Below are 19,519 nucleotides of genomic sequence, written 5' to 3'. Positions count from 1 at the left end.
GCTAAGTTCAGTTGGCAAGCTGTATGGTAGAATTTTGATTGAAAGGGTAAGAAAGGAAACAAAGGATAAAATATGGGATGTGCAAGGTGCTTTTATGAGTGGAAGGGGGTGCATGGACCAGATATTCTCATTGCGTATGCTTACCGAGAAGATTCTGGCAAAAAACCAGAAACTTTTCTGTGCCTTTGTAGATCTACAAAAAGCATACGACCGAGTCGACAGGAAAAAGCTATGGAAAAAGTTGTCCAAGTATGGAGTGAATGCGAATCTGACTCAGGCAATTGCGTCTTTATATGAGGGAAGCGTTGCATGTGTTAGGGTGAACGGTGGTTTGACGGGGTGGTTTGATATCACAAAAGGTGTTAAACAAGGCTGCGTAATGTCACCGTGGTTATTCAATCTATACATGGATAATTGTATGCAAGAATTGAAAGAGGTGGGATTGGGCGCGAATTTGAGTAATCTGAAAGTATGTTGCCTGTTATATGCTGATGATGCGGTGCTGATTGCTAATAGTATGGATGATCTGCAGTCTCTCGTGTCTAGGATGAACGAAGTATGTGTGAAGAATGAGTTAATGATGAATGTAAGTAAGTCTAAAGTAATGGTGTTTGAAAGAGAAAGTACGAAAACAGTGTGCAATATAGCTGTGAATGAGGAATACTTGGAGCAGGTGAATGAATTTGTGTATTTAGGGAGCATGTTTACGAGAGATGGGAAAGCTGACAGAGATATTGAAAGAAGAGTAAATGCAGGTAACTCCATTAATGGAGGACTGAACGCAGTTGGCGCTAACAAAAATTTGTCCAAAGAAACGAAGTTAGCAGTCCACAATGGAGTGCTGGTACCTACCCTGATGTATGGAAGTGAGGCATGGAACTGGCAAAGAAAGGATGAAAGTAGATTGAATGCTGTTGAAATGAGATCCCTGAGGCGTATGTGTGGTAAAACCATGTATGATCGTGTGAGGAATGTGTATATCCGCAAAGAGTCCAAGGCTGATGTAAGCGTAATGAGTAAGATCAAGAAAGGGACGCTTAGATGGTTTGGGCATGTAGAGCGAATGAGCGAAGAAAGGAGTGTAAGGAGAATATACGATGCAAATGTGAATGGTAGCAGAAGTCGGGCACGCCCGAGGAAGACATGGCACGACCAAGTGAATCAGATACTTGAGTCGGGCCATGTCAAGAGTCAGAACAATAGAAGAGTATGTATGAGACGATGTATGAATGTGAATGAGGCAAGGAGTGTGTGCCAAGACCGAGTTGTTTGGTGGTCCGTCCTCTCTGCCTACCCGTGCGGGGAAACGGCGTGATGGTTAGTTAGTTAGATAATAATTAAACAGCAAAATTTGTTTATTAATAAACTTTTCTTTAAAAATTAGATAATAATATTATTGAATAGGTACATAAAACAAACACTTAAAATGTTATTAATTAGTCCACAATACGTTATTTTCTCTGCGGGTAATGTCTGTCTATGTAATTTAATCCGGACACCGATAAATAGACACAAAGCGCGGGCAAATCCGGGTGGGGAAAGAGTCGCACAATATGCGAGCACGCCTACTTTATATGAATCCAAATCATAAGTAAATTTCGCTGGTAAAATGGAATTTATTTAAAATTTTATCCAAAATTAATAAACTATTTTATCTATAAAGCGAGTGTTAAAGTGTTTGCGATTATGCGGGTGTATGTAAAATCTACTGAAGAGAGTAACCTATGGACTTGTGGGCTTATCTGGTATGTCCGAAGTAAGGTCAATTATTAATTCCCTTACTTTGGATGCAGATGCAACTTTTTTGATTTTTCAAAAAATCTTTCTTGAAAATAATAAAAATAACAATTACAAATCCGTTTCCTAAAATTGATATCAGGCAAAAAAAATGCAATTATGTGAAGGCGATTATAAAAAATGTTCTCTTTGTGTAATGTGCTCTCTATATATAGTAGGGTAGATTACCAACTAACGCTAGATGAATTCTGGAACACAGAATACAAAAACCTGTAAACCATAACTACCCTACTAGGCATAGAGAAGCACAAATGTTTATTATTAAAATATCGCAAAATGTATACGGAGATAGAACAAAAAGACATAAAATTCCGGAATTATTTAACGCATTACCTTAAGATATTAAAAATGAGACATCTTATTCAAAAATCAAAACGAAAATTAGATCGTTCTACCTCCGTCAAACCAATAATATTGAGGATAAATACGTAGATCTGTGAAAACCAAATAATATCAAAAACAAATAATATTGTAAAAAATACCTAGAACTGTTAACCATTGTTAAAAATAAAACAATTACTATCGTACATTATTAGCATTATAATAATTAGTAAGTATTTTTATATTAGATAATATATAGTATTAAGTAAATATTATGTATTATAAATATATATAAAGAACACAATTTTAAACTTTTTTCCACTTGTTTTTATTTGTAAGTATTGTTATTAAAATCATTAATAACAATACTTATTTGGGAAATATCATATTTCACGAAAAAACCCCTCATAATTCAAACCAAACTACTATGTTAACCCCTCCCCTCAATGTAATTTGCCTATGTATATAAACCCTAGTTTAAGACAAAATGATGGCCCTAACAGGCTGAAACCGGTCACGGTCAAATAAAAACAAGTGGAAAAAAGTTTAAAATTGTGTTCTTTATATATATTTATAATGGAATTCCACCACGAAATAACAGTTTCAAATATTAAAATAATATTATGTATTACGCATAAAGATATCAAGTTGAGATTAAATATATTATTATAAGCAAATAAATAGGAAAAGTGAGAGATTTCTTACAATTAAACTGATTGATCAGTTTTGTAGGATTTAAGTAAGATAAAATATTGTACAAATAAAAAAACTGAATAAACACATAAAAAAAAAAAAATTTCGTCAGCCTATCTGGGCCCTGGGAGTCGAAAGGTGTAATGCAAATCGACACAATATGCTAGGAAAACACTGCAGAGTTTTTCATGTGATTTTAATTTATTCTGGTCTATTTTTAAACGTCTATACAATATTGCAATAGGGACCCTTGAGCGGTATTTATATTAAAAAAATCTATTTTAGAATCCGTTCACAAAATTTCGAAGCTTATTTCCTGAGTTTACGCAATCTGTCTCTACACTCGAGAGCTATTATCTCGGATGTTTTGTAACGTTGGAAGCTGATTCAAATTGATTCAGAGACCATTTTCACGATTTCCCGATAAGGCAACTTTACTATCTATCTTTCGTAGATACGAGCCGATGTAAATGAATATTGAGGTGTTAGCCAGCCGGGAGTTTCTCTCCTGAATGCCAAATATGAAGACAGTAATTGTTTTCTAAACTTTTAGGCTCCTTGCAAGTAGAACTATTAAAATCAGGGTCAATCAAATGTGCATCAGGGGCCCACAGAATTCAAGAGTTTATTATAACTTAATTCTTTGTTAATTTTTCAACCTCTGTCACAACCTCTTCCCAAAACATATAAAAAACAATAATAGCTAAGATTATAATATTAATATTTAAAAAGTGATTAAACCTAGGAAAAACTATTTATTTTTCTTTTTGGAAGGATTGAAAAATCGTATGTGTTTAATTTTTTTTCTCACAAAATATCAACAAAAACTCTTTAACGGTTAGCACTGGCAAGATGAAAAGTCCACATTTTTTCTATTTGGAATGCATTACGAGCTATGGGTCTTTGATATATTTGTTTATTGTTATTATTATTTTTAATCACAATCTAAATAAAAGACAAACAAAATTGAACCATGGGTGTATTATTAGGTCATTGAATAATAAACTTTTTAAGATACATTTATCTTTTTATTTATGTGTTACATCAATTATAAGTATTGTGTAATAATATAAGTTCTTTTTACATATATTCACAGTCCTCCTCACTAATTCATTATATATATATATATATATATATATATATATATATATATATTTATCCCCTCTCGTACTATGTTGATCTCGCGCGACGGTACGCCAGGTATATGTTGATCCGTTTGCATTTGTTGATCCACCCCGGATATGTTGATCCACTACCCAAGCTGGCATACATATGTAAATCCCTACAGATCAACTTGTGTCATCGAGATTTTGCTGTAAGCCACGCCCATTTTTCGGTCGCATATACATTTTACACGATTTATTTTGTTGATCTATATATTTCTGACAAACTTGACCGCTTGCATGTGTTGTAACTTGTAACCGCCAATTTCGCGCGCGTTGTGGTACTTTTTAGATTCCGTTAGAACATCCATATTCTATGAAAATGACTCTGTACTTAAAGAGGATAGACTGCCTCACGCGTATTTATATTGAAATGGAACTTTCAAAAACGTCAAATCCATGCTTAAAAAATCTTTTGAACTTGATTAAACAAAAATGTAATTTTAATGCATCATTTTCTACGTTTCGTGACTTAGCAGGGGTGCCCGGGTTCATGGGGTGAGATTTGTCTAAGTCATTTTATAAGAGAAATTAGAACATTGATTGAATAAAATTTTATTTTAATGTATCTTTTACCATCTCTCCCGACGTAAGTTTCTTGTAATGATTAAGTTGAAACAAAGCGTAATATCCATAATATGTGCCTATTAAAATTGCGGTGATTAGATTGGTGAGAATTTAATTTTTCAAATTTTAAATTGAAATTGCTGAAAAATTTATTCCAATTTGTTTTTTACTAAACATGGCTAAAGTCATTTCAAGCACCGATTCCAACCAACGATGTTTTAGTATATGTTCGTCAATCAACAGGAGCCATAATGTCTGTACATCAGAGCCCTCGAGAATTATTACAATTATGTGTACCGCCGCCCCGGGAGCCAATATATTAGATAACCAATACACCTACCATTAGTCACCGCCAACGTTTTAGCGAGATAGTTGTTTATTTTTTGTATTTTTTTACATCGTCTCCACACAGGAGGCCCTAAGGAAAATCGTAACCCTCAAGGCCTATGTCATCTTTGTGAATGCTGTGTTGGGGGTATTTTGAAAGAAAGGAAGGTCAGTGAGTTCTGGGAAGGAAATAGGAATGGATGGGTGGGTAGTATTCTGGAGGTCAGTGTGTTCGAGTGATAAACATAAGATTCCAACTCTCCTACTGCGTTGCAAGGCGATGCGTTGAAAGAGGATTAATCGATCCGGCCCACCACGCATTTGGTAGGCAAGCGCATCCGCCGCCAAGAACCGAACAAACCTCACCCCATAAACCCGGGCACTCCTGCTAAGTCACCAAACATATCAAACTACTTGAGGTGGCTCTCGACTAGCAATCCGTAGGTCGCGGGTTCAAATAAATTTTATTAAAATTAATTTGCACTATTTTACAATTAGTGTTTGGTTATATCTGAATAGCCAGGTACTCTCCCACCTTCCTCCTCGTCATCTCCTTTGAGGTCACCTTTGAGGATGCCATAGTCTCACTGGCTCCAGACGGAAGTTTTTGTAAGTCTCCATATTCAAATTCGGCGGTACTTAATTTTTTTATGTGACACCTCTCACTAGAGCGCCCCTGTCTTTACACGTTAAATACATAGAAACTATGTCGCCAACCGGTTGGGCAGCTTTATGAGGCGGGTTAAGGTAGGGGCCGTAGGAATGAATTTATTAATGCTGGTCTTAAAGAGGCGCTAATTATATAGACGAGGAAAAACAGATGCTGATAGCTCGTCCCACATGCGAGCCGACTTACGATAAAACGAGTCGGAGAAACGACCCGTTCATATATGTATAGATAACATCAACTTAACTGTGAACGTGTATTCCGCTCGGTCCGTCGAGTATCAAGCACGTGCACGGTGCACCGGGGATCAATGCTGCTAGCTCCTTTTAACAGGCTCTAATAAAATATCTGTAGAATAGACACAGCATACGCACATTTCGTCATACATGATTTTATCGCACATATGCCTCAGGGATCTCATTTCTACAGTATTCTGTCTACTTTCAGCCTTCTTCTGCCAATTCCATGCCTCATTTCTATATATTAGGGTAGGTACCAGCACTCCATTGTGGACTGCTAGCTTCGCTTCTTTGGACAGTTTTTAGTTAGCTCCAACCGCGTCCAATCATCCATTAATTACCCATTATAACCAAGAACCCGGCCTCCCCTACTAAGTCACGAAGCGTAATCAGGAGAGATGGTAAAAGATACAAGTTCAAAATTTTCTACATAACATTATTCCTTTTGCCGCCATTTTGGATTTTTATGGTCGAAAGGTATCCCTCAACCAGTTTCTTTCGATCCGGCCCGCCACGCAGTAGATGGGCAAACGCATCCGCCGCCAGGACTTAGACAAACCTCACCCTATGAAACCGTGTACCCCTGCTAAGTTATGATTTTTTTATGGATTTGTTTTTGCGAAATTTTCGTTTCAATCTAAATACGCATACATTTCTTATAAACAATTCAAGAAACACACGTCATTTTGATTTGAAACGGTACCATCTCACAGTCATTTCATGCGATATTCGACTCTAGAGACTAATACTTTGAGTTCAATATCACAAAAGATTACGGAATCACATAAAACCTTGTGATGAACAGTCCACCGATTGCCCCCTTGATTGGTTCATTTAGTAAAACCATATATAGGGACACAGATCAACTTTGTCTAATAACTTCTTACCTGGATCAACATACTACGGGAATAGATCAATATATATGAGATCAACAAAATCTTTTGAACTTAATTAAACAAAAATGTAACTTTAATGCATCATTTACAACGTTTCGTGACTTAGCAGGGGTGCCCGGGTTCATGGGGTGAGATTTGTCTTAGTCATTTTATAAGAGAAATTTTGAACATTGATTGAATAAAATTTTATTTTAATGTATCTTTTACCATCTCTCCCGACGTAAGTTTCTTGTAATGATTAAGTTGAAACAAAGCGTAATATCCATAATATGTGCCTATTAAAATTGCGGTGATTAGATTGGTGAGAATTTAATTTTTCAAATTTTAAATTGAAATTGCTGAAAAATTTATTCCAATTTGTTTTTTACTAAACATGGCTAAAGTCATTTCAAGCACCGATTCCAACCAACGATGTTTTAGTATATGTTCGTCAATCAACAGGAGCCATAATGTCTGTACATCAGAGCCCTCGAGAATTATTACAATTATGTTTACCGCCGCCCCGGGAGCCAATATATTAGATAACCAATACACCTACCATTAGTCACCGCCAACGTTTTAGCGAGATAGTTGTTTATTTTTTGTATTTTTTTACATCGTCTCCACACAGGAGGCCCTAAGGAAAATCGTAACCCTCAAGGCCTATGTCATCTTTGTGAATGCTGTGTTGGGGGTATTTTGAAAGAAAGGAAGGTCAGTGAGTTCTGGGAAGGAAATAGGAATGGATGGGTGGGTAGTATTCTAGGGGTCAGTGTGTTCGAGTGATAAACATAAGATTCCAACTCTCCTACTGCGTTGCAAGGCGATGCGTTGAAAGAGGATTAATCGATCCGGCCCACCACGCATTTGGTAGGCAAGCGCATCCGCCGCCAAGAACCGAACAAACCTCACCCCATAAACCCGGGCACTCCTGCTAAGTCACCAAACATATCAAACTACTTGAGGTGGCTCTCGACTAGCAATCCGTAGGTCGCGGGTTCAAATAAATTTTATTAAAATTAATTTGCACTATTTTACAATTAGTGTTTGGTTATATCTGAATAGCCAGGTACTCTCCCACCTTCCTCCTCGTCATCTACTTTGAGGTCTCCTTTGAGGATGCCATAGTCTCACTGGCTCCAGACGGAAGTTTTTGTAAGTCTCCATATTCAAATTCGGCGGTATGATTTTTTTATGTGACACCTCTCACTAGAGCGCCCCTGTCTTTACACGTTAAATACATAGAAACTATGTCGCCAACCGGTTGGGCAGCGTTATGAGGCGGGTTAAGGTAGGGGCTGTAGGAATGAATTTATTAATGCGGGTCTTAAAGAGGCCCGGATTATATTGATAGCTCGTTCCACATGCGAGCCGACTTACGATAAAACGAGTCGGAGAAACGACCCGTTCATATATGTATAGATAACATCAACTTAACTGTGAACGTGTATTCCGCTCGGTCCGTCGAGTATCAAGCACGTGCACGGTGCACCGGGGATCAATGCTGCTAGCTCCTTTTAACAGGCTCTAATAAAATATCTGTAGAATAGACACAGCATACGCACATTTTGTCATACATGATTTTACCGTACATATGCCACAGGGATCTCATTTCTACCGTATTCAGTCTACTTTCAGCCTTCTTCTGCCAGTTCCATTCCTCACTTCCGTATATTAGGGTAGGTACCAGCACTCCATTGTGGACTGCTAGCTTCGCTTCTTTGGACAGTTTTTAGTTAGCTCCAACCGCGTCCAATCATCCATTAATTACCCATTATAACCAAGAACCCGGCCTCCCCTACTAAGTCACGAAGCGTAATCAGGAGAGATGGTAAAAGATACAGGTTCAAAATTTCCTATATAACGTTATTCCTTTTGCCGCCATTTTGGATTTTTATGGTCGAAAGGTATCCCTCAACCAGTTTCTTTCGATCCGGCCCGCCACGCAGTAGATGGGCAAACGCATCCGCCGCCAGGACCTAGACAAACCTCACCCTATGAACCCGTGTACCCCTGCTAAGTTATGATTTTTTTATGGATTTGTTTTTGCGAAATTTTCGTTTCGATCTAAATACGCATACATTTCTTATAAACAATTCAAGCAACATACGTCATTTTGATTTGAAACAGTACCATTTCACAGTCATTTCATGCGATATTCGACTCTAGAGACTAATACTTTGAGTTCAATATCACAAAAGATTACGGAATCACATAAAACCTTGTGATGAACAGTCCACCGATTGCCCCTTGATTGGTTCATTTAGTAAAACCATATATAGGGACACAGATCAACTTTGTCTAATAACTTCTTACCTGGATCAACATACTACGGGAATAGATCAATATATATGAGATCAACATACATAAGTATGCCAATTTGGGTAGATCAACATACTACGGGAATAGATCAATATATATGAGATCAACATAAGTATGCCAATTTGGGTAGATCAACATAAATTATGCATCCGATTTCCATACAAATTTTGAAAATTTTACTAACAGTATATCAAATGTTTTTTCTGGCAAACTGGCAACATTGATAAGTATTGTACCACTGTTGTCAATTCATTCAGATGTATTCCATAATAGCCAAGTTATATGGTGTTTAAGGTGGATCAACTTAGCCTAACAACTTCTTACTGGATCAACATAATACGGGAAGAGGACAATATATATATATATATATATATATATATATATATATATATATTGTCCTCTTCCCGTATTATGTTGATCCAGTAAGAAGTTGTTAGACTAAGTTGATCCACCTTTAACACCACATAACTTGGCTATTATGGAATACATCTGAATGAATTGACAACAGTGGTACAATAATTATCAATGTTGCCAGTTTGCCAGAAAAACCATTTGATATACTGTTAATAAATTTTTCAAAATTTGTATGGAAATCGGATGCATAATTTATGTTGATCTACCCAAATTGGCATACTTATGTTGATCTCATATATATTGATCTATTCCCGTAGTATGTTGATCCAGGTAAGAAGTTATTAGACAAAGTTGATCTGTGTCCCTATATATGGTTTTACTAAATGAACCAATCAAGGGGCAATCGGTGGACTGTTCATAACAAGGTTTTATGTGATTCCGTAATCTTTTGTGATATTGAACTCAAAGTATCAGTCTCTAGAGTCGAATATCGCATGAAATGACTGTGAAATGGTACCGTTTCAAATCAAAATGACGTGTGTTGCTTGAATTGTTTATAAGAAATGTATGCGTATTTAGATCGAAACGAAAATTTCGCAAAAACAAATCCATAAAAAAATCATAACTTAGCAGGGGTACACGGGTTCATAGGGTGAGGTTTGTCTAGGTCCTGGCGGCGGATGCGTTTTCCCATCTACTGCGTGGCGGGCCGGATCGAAATAAACTGGTTGAGGGATACCTTTCGACCATAAAAATCCAAAATGGCGGCAAAAGGAATAATGTTATGTAGGAAATTTTGAACCTGTATCTTTTACCATCTCTCCTGATTACGCTTCGTGACTTAGTAGGGGAGGCCGGGTTCTTGGTTATAATGGGTAATTAATGGATGATTGGACGCGGTTGGAGCTAACTAAATACTGTTTAAAGAAGCGAAGCTAGCAGTCCACAATGGAGTGCTGGTACCTACCCTAATATATGGAAATGAGGCATGGAATTGGCAGAAGAAGGCTGAAAGTAGACAGAATACTGTAGAAATGAGATCCCTGAGGCATATGTGCGGTAAAATCATGTATGAAGAAATGTGGGTATGCTGTATCTATTCTACAGGTATTTTATTAGAGCCTGTTAAAAGGAGAAGCAGCATTGATCCCTGGTGCACCGTGCACGTGATTGATACCCTACGGACACAAGCGGAACACAGGTTCACAGTAAAGTTGATGTTATCTATATATGAATGGGTCGTTTCTCCGTCTCGTTTTACCGTAAGTCGGCTCGCATGTGGAACGAGCTATCAGCATCTGTTTTTCCTCCTCCATATAATTCGCGCCTCTTTAAGACCAGCATTAATAAATTCATTCCTACAGCCCCTACCTTAACCCGCCTCATAACGCTGCCCAACAATGATTATTTTGTATGTCTTTATATTCAAATTCGCAAATATGATTTTTTTATGTGACACCTATCACAAGAGCGCCCCTGTCTTTACACTCTAAATTCTGAGAAACTATGTCGCCACCCAGTTGGGCAGCGTTATAAGGCGGGTTAAGGTAGGGGCTGTAGGGATGAATTTATTAATGCGGATCTGAAAGAGGCGCGAATTATATGGAGGAGTAAAAACAGATGCTGATAGCTCGTTCCACATGCGAGCCGACTTACGGTAAAAAGGGTCGGAGAAACGACCCGTTCATATATAGATAACATCAACTTTACTGTGAACCTGTGTTCCGCTCGTGTCCGCCAAGTATCAAGCAGGTGCACGGTATTATATGGAGGAAAAAACACACACACGAGCGGACTTACGCAAAAACGAGTTAGAAAAACGACCCGTTCTCATAAAGACAACATCAACTTTATTGTGAACGTGCGTTCCGCTCGTGACCGTCGAGTATAACGCACGTGCACCGGGGATCAATGCTGCTAGCTCCTTTTAACAGGCTCTAATAAAATACCTGTAGAATAGATTTCGTCATACATGATTTTGCCGCACATATGCCTCAGGGATCTCATTTTTACAGTATTCAGTGTACTTTCAGCCTTCTTCTGCCAGTTCCATGCCTCACTTCCATATATTAGGGTAGGTACCAGCACTCCGTTGTGGAGTTTTGCTTCTTTGGACAGTTTTTTGCTATCTCCAACCGCGTTCAATCATCCATTGATTACCCATTTTAAATAATTACCCATTATAATCAAGAACCCGGCCACCCCTACTAAGTCACGAAGCGTAATCTGGAGAGGTGGTAAGAAGTTCAAAATATACCATATAACATTATTGCTTTTGCCGCCATTTTAGATTTTTATGGCCAAAAGGTATCCCTCAACCAGTCTCTTTCGATCCGGCAAGTCCACAATGGAGTGCTGGTACCTACCCTAATATATGGAAGTGAGGCATGGAACTGGCAGAAGAAGGCTGAAAGTACACTGAATACTGTAAAAATGAGATCCCTGAGGCATATGTGCGGTAAAATCATGTATGACGAAATGTGCGTATGCTGTGTCTATTCTAGGGGTATTTTATTAGAGCCTGTTAAAAGGAGCTAGCAGCATTGATCCCCGGTGCACCGTGCACGTGCTTGATACTCGACGGACACGAGCGGAACACACGTTCACAGTAATGTTGATGTTATCTATATATGAACGGGTCGTTTCTCCAACTCGTTTTATCGTAAGTCGGCTCGCATGTGGAACGAGCTATCGGCATCTGTTTTTCCTCCTCCATATAATCCGGGCCTCTTTAAGACCCGCATTAATAAATTCATTCCTACAGACCCTACCTTAACCCGCCCCATAACGCTGCCCAATTGGGTGGCGACATAGTTTCTCTGTATTTAACGTGTAAAGACAGGGGCGCTCTAGTGAGATGTGTCACATAAAAAAGTCATACCTCCGAATTTGAATATGGAGACATACAAAATGATCTATATTATAAGTTATAACCAATGAATTCACCTAATTTTTATCGATTATCACTTTTTATTAGGATTTTAAAAAAATCGTAAACTTTATAATAGCATAACTCTTGAAAAGAAAGTCCCGATGATTGGCATAAATCATTCAAATCGAATAAACATTATTTTTTTAAATATTAATATTCTGTATAAATTATTGTCACATCTTACCGGAAATCGTTATATTTTAAAGTTCTCTAAATAAAATTAAATCTTCTTATTTAAAAGAATTATCTCACATTTATTATTTTAAAACAACATGACCGGAAGTCGGCATCTTTGAGTGAAATCAAATAATGCAAAAACTAAAAAAACACCACAAGGTGGTTACAAATGCAATTATATTTAATAAATTTTTTCGATTATATTTTATGTGAAGAATTTTTCACAGAGGCCCAATGAATATTATACAATGAAATCACTTGCTTCATCGGTAGAGGAGACCAAAGCCAATTGAACCAATTTGACTTTAACATTTTCTACGTCTTGCATATAAAGTTTACGATAAAAATACTTATAATCAACGTCAGACAATTTAACTGCCCACCAAATTCGTATATGATTTTTTTTCAATCTCATATAAATTAAGCTATATACTCATAAACCAATTGACCCCGACCCCGGGGTCATTGCGGCATTAACGGAATGTTGATTGAAATGTAGAATTTAGGCACATAGTTCATCCAGTCCAATTTCAATAACTTCGATGACGAAAAGCAGTTTTTATAATTAGTTTAAACTTACTCTTCAAAATTTCAATTATTTTTAACGTAATACACTATATATCCTCAAGAAAATCTGTTTAATCACGAACCGTAACTACTTGATGTAATAAAAAAAGAAAAACAAATATATGTTAATATCATAGTTTGCTTGCTCGATAAAAACAGAAGAAGAAAAAGTTTTTTTTTTATGAATGAGATAAAACTTTACCCCAAACAACGTGAAAATATATTAATTAAAATCAAAATATAAACTTCACATTAGGAAAGAGGACAACGAACAAATAAGTACATTGACTAAGTGTTACGGACGGACATGCACTTGAGCAAGACTTGGGAGCTGTACTCACAGAAACTTAAAAAAAACTTGGGTTTATTTGTAGTACGGGGTCAATTATTATTATTATTATTATGTAATGAGCAGGCAGCATTCTGCTGATGCGCTCATATCTGATTTCACAACAAGTTTGACAGTAATTGAGTTGTACTGGTATAATTATCCCCCGAAAACATTAAAACGGAAACAATATAAACTACTTTTTTAAAAGAAAGACATACATTCCCGGGTTTCGAATAACCTGGCAATATTTGAAAATCTCCTACTACCACCACAGTCAGCTGAAAATGTTGCTTGTGTTGTGATGGAGGACTTAGCCAGCCCAGGAATTGAGCACACTACGCCGCGCCTGGGTGGGACCCAAACGTGATGTCAACTCGGCCACCGACCGGTCTAAAATATGACAGAGATCGCTCCAGTGGATAAGTAATAAAACGTAGTTTATAGGCAGTTTATAAAAAAAAAATTGTCTAAAGAAACAGATACATTTTTAAAACAGTAATAAATAAAGTACATTCTGGAATCATTAATAAGTCGTTTTGAAATATTTAGCCGTGTTAAGTAATCAATAGTATCCGGAAACGCGGTGGCAAAACGTGGAATTCCATAGCCTTTTTAATTTATTAAAAATATTTATAAAATCAAAGACAAAACAATTAAATGTATTCTAATCAGGGTGTTCTTATAACAAAAGAACGCCGGCCGGGATATATCGCGGCCGGCCACGCAGCTGCATTATCTTAACAACGAAGTTTAGGTCTGATCAAATTCACAATAGAGTATTATTTTTTAACGCAATTAGTTTTCATACAGAGAATATCCAAATAAACGTTTTTAGTGTATAAAAACATATCGGCTTTTTTGTCTGGATTTGGTGTGATTTGATTTGTATTTTTTTATGAAACATTATTATGAAGCATCGAGGAATTATCAATATTTGAATAAATAAAATATTGAAGTGTTTTACGCTCTCCTCTAGCTGGTATTAGTATAACATGCACGTGTTCATTTCTATACAAACTGTGAAAAAAATCAGCTTCTCATTGGGTGGTCATGTAAAATGAATGTTATTCATTGATGTATTTGTCTAATAATATTAGTCTACAATAATAATATTATTGCTATTGTTACAATAATATTGCAATTTTGCCATTTTGCCGTGCTAAAAACACTTTATTCAACTTCTCGAAATTAGCTGTAGATTTGTAGTTTTGAATACCGCACCAGAGTCCCAACTGCTCCCGTCTGGAGCCAGTAAGACTATGGCATCCCCAATTGGGGTTGTTGTGAGACTGAAGGTATTGTGGACCACGAAGGAGATGACGTAGAGGAAGGTGGGAAAGTACCTGGCTATTCAGATCTGGTTACCAAACACTAATTGTAAAATAGTACAAATTAATTTTAGTAAAATTTATTTGAGCCCGCGACCTTCGGATTGCTAGTCGAGAGCCTTACCCCTCGATAACGGAGGCCGAGATTTAGGTACGTTTTAAATTATGTTTTGCATTTGAAAGTAGACGTTTATTACAATTTGGGAGGAGGGTATGTGTACCGCCGCCCCGGGAACCATTTATTGGATAACCCACACTTCTGCCATGGGTCACCCCAAGTTGTTGGATATGTTTGGTGAGGTGTGTTGGGAGCTTGGCGGCGGATGCGCCTGCCTAATAATTGCGATTAGTCCTCTTCCAACGAATGGCCTTGCAACGCAGTAGGAGAGTTAGATTCTTATGTATATCACTCGAACACACTGAACCCCAGATTACTACCCACCCATCAAACTTATTTACTTCCCAGAACTCACTCTCCTTCCTTTCCTTCAAAATTCCCCCAACACAGCATTCACAAAGATGACATAGGCCCTGAGGGTTACGATTTTCCTCAGGGCCTCCTGTGTGATGTATATGATGTAAAAATATACAAGAGATAAACAACAATCTCGCTAAACGTTGGCGGTGACCTATGGTAGGGTTATTGGTTATCTAATAAATGGTTCCAGGGCGGCGGTACACATAATTGTAATAATTCTCAAGGGCTCTGATGTACAGACATTATGGCTCCTGTTGATTGACGAACATATACTAAAACATCGTTGGTTGGAATCGTAGCTTGAAATGACTTTAGTCATGTTTAGTAATAAACAAATTAGAATAAATTTTTAGCAATCATAATTTAAAATTTGAAAAATTTAATTCTCACCAATCTAATCGCCGCAATTTTAATAGACACATATTATGGATATTACGCTTTGTTTCAACTTAATCATTACAAGAAACTTACGTCGGGAGAGATGGTAAAAGATACATTAAAATAAAATTTTATTCCATCAAAGTTTAAAATTTCTCTTATAAAATGACCCAGACAAACCTCACCCCATGAACCCGGGCACCCCTGCTAAGTCACGAAACGTAGTAAATGATGTATTAAATTTTCAATTTTTGTTTAATCAAGTTCAAAAGATTTTTTTAGCATGGATTTGACGTTTGCGAAAGTTCCATTTCAATGTAAGTACTCGTGAGGCAGTCTATCCTCTGTAAGTATAAAGTCATTTTCATAGAATATGGATGTACTAACAGGATCTAAAAAGTACGACAACGCGCGCGAAATTGGCGGTTAAGTTACAACGCATGCAAGCCGTCAAGTTTGTCAGAAATATATAGATCAACAAAATAAATCGTGTAAAATGTATATGCGACCGAAAAATGGGCGTGGCTTACAACTAAATCTCGATGACACAAGTTGATCTATAGGGATTTACATATGTATGCCAGCTTGGGTAATGGATCAACATATCCGAGGTGGATCAACAAATGCAAACGGATCAACATATACCTGGCGTACCGTCGCGCGAGATCAACATAGTACGAGAGGGGATAAATATATATATATATATATATATATATATATATATATATATATATATATATATATATATATTTATATCGGACAACACTTATTGGAACATCTTTGAGTAAACCACCTTTCTTGATCATCCTTTCACATGTGATATATAACGCTATAAATTACGTGGCAACATGTTTTTTTGTGAAATAAATTTAAAATGTGGTCAGCTATTATATATACAGCTATTTTATGCATATGCTCACAAAATTTTCATCATTAAATCATGAACGCATGTTGATCTTTTTTATGAAAGCACTTACTTGATATGCAATGTTGCCAAATCTTTTGTCCTTCTGTCGAGCTTCTGTTTGGACGGACTTGAACAGATTTATTTGTTGGTTGAATATTCGAAAATACGTAATGCATTGGAACGTTTGGCGCGAATATTTAAAATTGCGGGTTTATTTAAAAGTAAAGTTATACAATCAAAACTTATTTATATTACGTTTACAGTTGAATTAATTATTTTAAAATTAGTTTTGTAGAACAGGCTTTTATAAGATATTCTATCTTTTTAATAGCATTAATTTATTATTTGAAAATGTAGATTGATTTACAATTAAAATACCAAAGTTCAATAATATTAGTATTGTGTTTACAGTATTATTGGAAGTATATTTTATAAAATCTGATTTATTTGAGTTGTTTTCTTTCCTTTTATTATAAAATACCTATTATATGATTTTCAGAAAACGATTTTTGTACACAATATTTGTGCTGGTGTATAATAATAACTATTAATACATATTTTGTATTAATAGTTCTTCATTTTTGTTAATTTTATAACCTTAAATATAAAAGTTACAAATCAATGTACACCATAATATGTATGTATAGTTGTAATGTGTAAACTTTCCTAAATAAAGATATTATTATTTTTTTTTAGTGGAATAAATCTTTGATTTTTTTTTTACATTTACTCCACACAAGAGGCCCTGAGGATAATAATTTCCCTCAGGGCCTATGTCATCTTTGAAGATGCTGTGTGGAGGGTCTTTTTGAGGAGAGGAAGGAGTGAACATGTGTCTTGAAGAGACCCATGTCATATGAGGGAGGAAACACAGAGGCCGGAAATTTGATCCAGAGCCGAGCCGTTGAACACCGAAACGAGTCGTAGAAACGACCCGTTCTCATGCGACTAATGTTAACCGTGTACATATGTTGGGCATGCATTTGGCGTGTTTCCCGACTATGCTCCGGTGCTGAAGGGATTAATGATGCTAGTTCCTCGGAGCATCTTCCATAGAAATACCGGTAGAACAAGCATATGCTCTAAAAATTGCAATCCGTTTGTTAAGATGGGAGAATCTATCAAACAGACCGCCCGTTTCTGCACAGAGTCGAGGGTTTTTTCAGGTATTTTCGGGCTTCACACCATAGGTGGCTGCCAAATCCAACCGTGGGGCGCCCTTGTGATTTGTACAGGGTTAGCAGTTGTGTACTATTCAAGTATTTGCGGGCCCTGTACAGTACGCCCTCATTAACCTCAATTAATTGAAATATTCAGAACTGTTTTATAGTGAATTGTTTTATAGTGAATACCTCACAAGAGTCCCAACTGCTCCCGTCTAGAGCCAGTGAGAATATGGCATCCCCAATTGGGGGATGTTGTGTGGCTGAGGGTAAGTGGGGAAGGGAAAGAGGAAGGTGGGGAAGTACCTGGCTATTCAGATCTAGTCACTAAACACGGCTAAACCCATTTGGAGCAACGTTTCAATTCTGAATGGTGGTCTTACACCAGGGCGATACTGGTAGTATCTTCCACTCTGGAACGTGCCGCAAATATACTATATATTATTTTAATTAATTAATTGTGAAATAACACAAATTAATCAAATAAAATTTATTTGCGCACGCCGGGTTCGAACCCGCGACCTTCGAACTAGTTATGTTACTGAGCCATTTTTTTGTTTGTTTAACAATAGCTCCACACAGGAAGCCCTGAGGAAAATATTTTCCCTCAGGCCTATGTCATCTTTGAAGATGCTGTGTGGAGGGTATTTTAAAGGAAGGGAAGGAGAGGAAGGATAAGGGGTGGGTGGGTGGGGTCTGTGGGTCCAGGAGTGACGGACGTATGAATCCATCCCTCCCACTGCGGTGCAAGACGATGTTCCCAAAGAGTTCTGCCTGAAAGGTTTCCCTCAACCTGTCTCTCCGGCCTTCCACGTAGCTGGAGGACACATCCACCGCCAAGACCCGAGCAAACCTCACCCCATGAACCCGGGCACAGTCACCAAACCACTTGGGGTGACCTATGGCAGAGGTGTAGTTATCCAATAAATGGTTCCCGGGGTGGCAGTACCAAATTGTAAATAGATTAGAAGATACTTTCCTGAATGGTCGCCATTCCCCATGGGGTTACCAGTCACGTCTTCCACTCTGGAATGTACCCGGCAGTAGCTGTAGTATAATCTACCATAGCCACATATTGCACAAGTCTTGTGTTTTAATAAAATTTTGCACAAATTCATTGTTTGGTAAAATAAAAACAAATTTGAAAAAATTCACATTTTAATTTATTTATTTTCAGACATTTTTAAAAACTTTCATTAGGAAATTCAACAGAACTAAAACAAACTTTAAAACTAATTAAGTAATGATTTTTACATAATTGCAGTTTAAAAAATATACAATACGTTATACAAAACTGCCATTATCAGAGTTTAACAAAATATATAATAGCAAAATCGATTGAAATAAAACATACTTAAAAAATAATTAATTAATGATTTTTACATAATTTCAGTTTAAAATAATATGGAAAACGTCATACCAAACTGACATTATCAGAGTTTAACAAAATAGAGAAATAAATCACACTTAAAAAAAAATTGCATTCATTTTCAACTAATTAATTTTCCTTATTTAGTAAAATCCTTATTTAACAACATCCCCATTAAAGAATGCCTTAAAATAATTGAAAATATCCTAGAACAATCTAATGTCAACCCAATAATAAGAAAAGAGTTATTCCAGCTCATAAAATTTGCATACAAACAAATTATTTTCTTTTTAATGATACATATTTTGAGCAATTGGACGGACTTCCCATGGGATCCCCTTTAAGCCCACTTCTAGCGGAGATATTTATGGATCATATTGAAAATATTATTCTAAAGTCTCCCTTAGCTAAATATATAATATACTATGTCAGATATGTAGACGATATCTTAATATGTTGGAAAGGCACCAACCGTCAATTAGATATCTTTATTAATTGGGCCAACACTGTTAATAATAAAATCTGCTTCACAGTCGAACATGAGATCAAAGGTAAAATATTTTT

This window comes from Hesperophylax consimilis, chromosome 23, assembly GCF_061612785.1.
Source record: "Hesperophylax consimilis isolate HC1 chromosome 23, BYU_Hcon_1.0, whole genome shotgun sequence".
Taxonomy (NCBI): Eukaryota; Metazoa; Arthropoda; class Insecta; order Trichoptera; family Limnephilidae; genus Hesperophylax; species Hesperophylax consimilis.
This window is presented reverse-complemented; position numbering follows the sequence as displayed.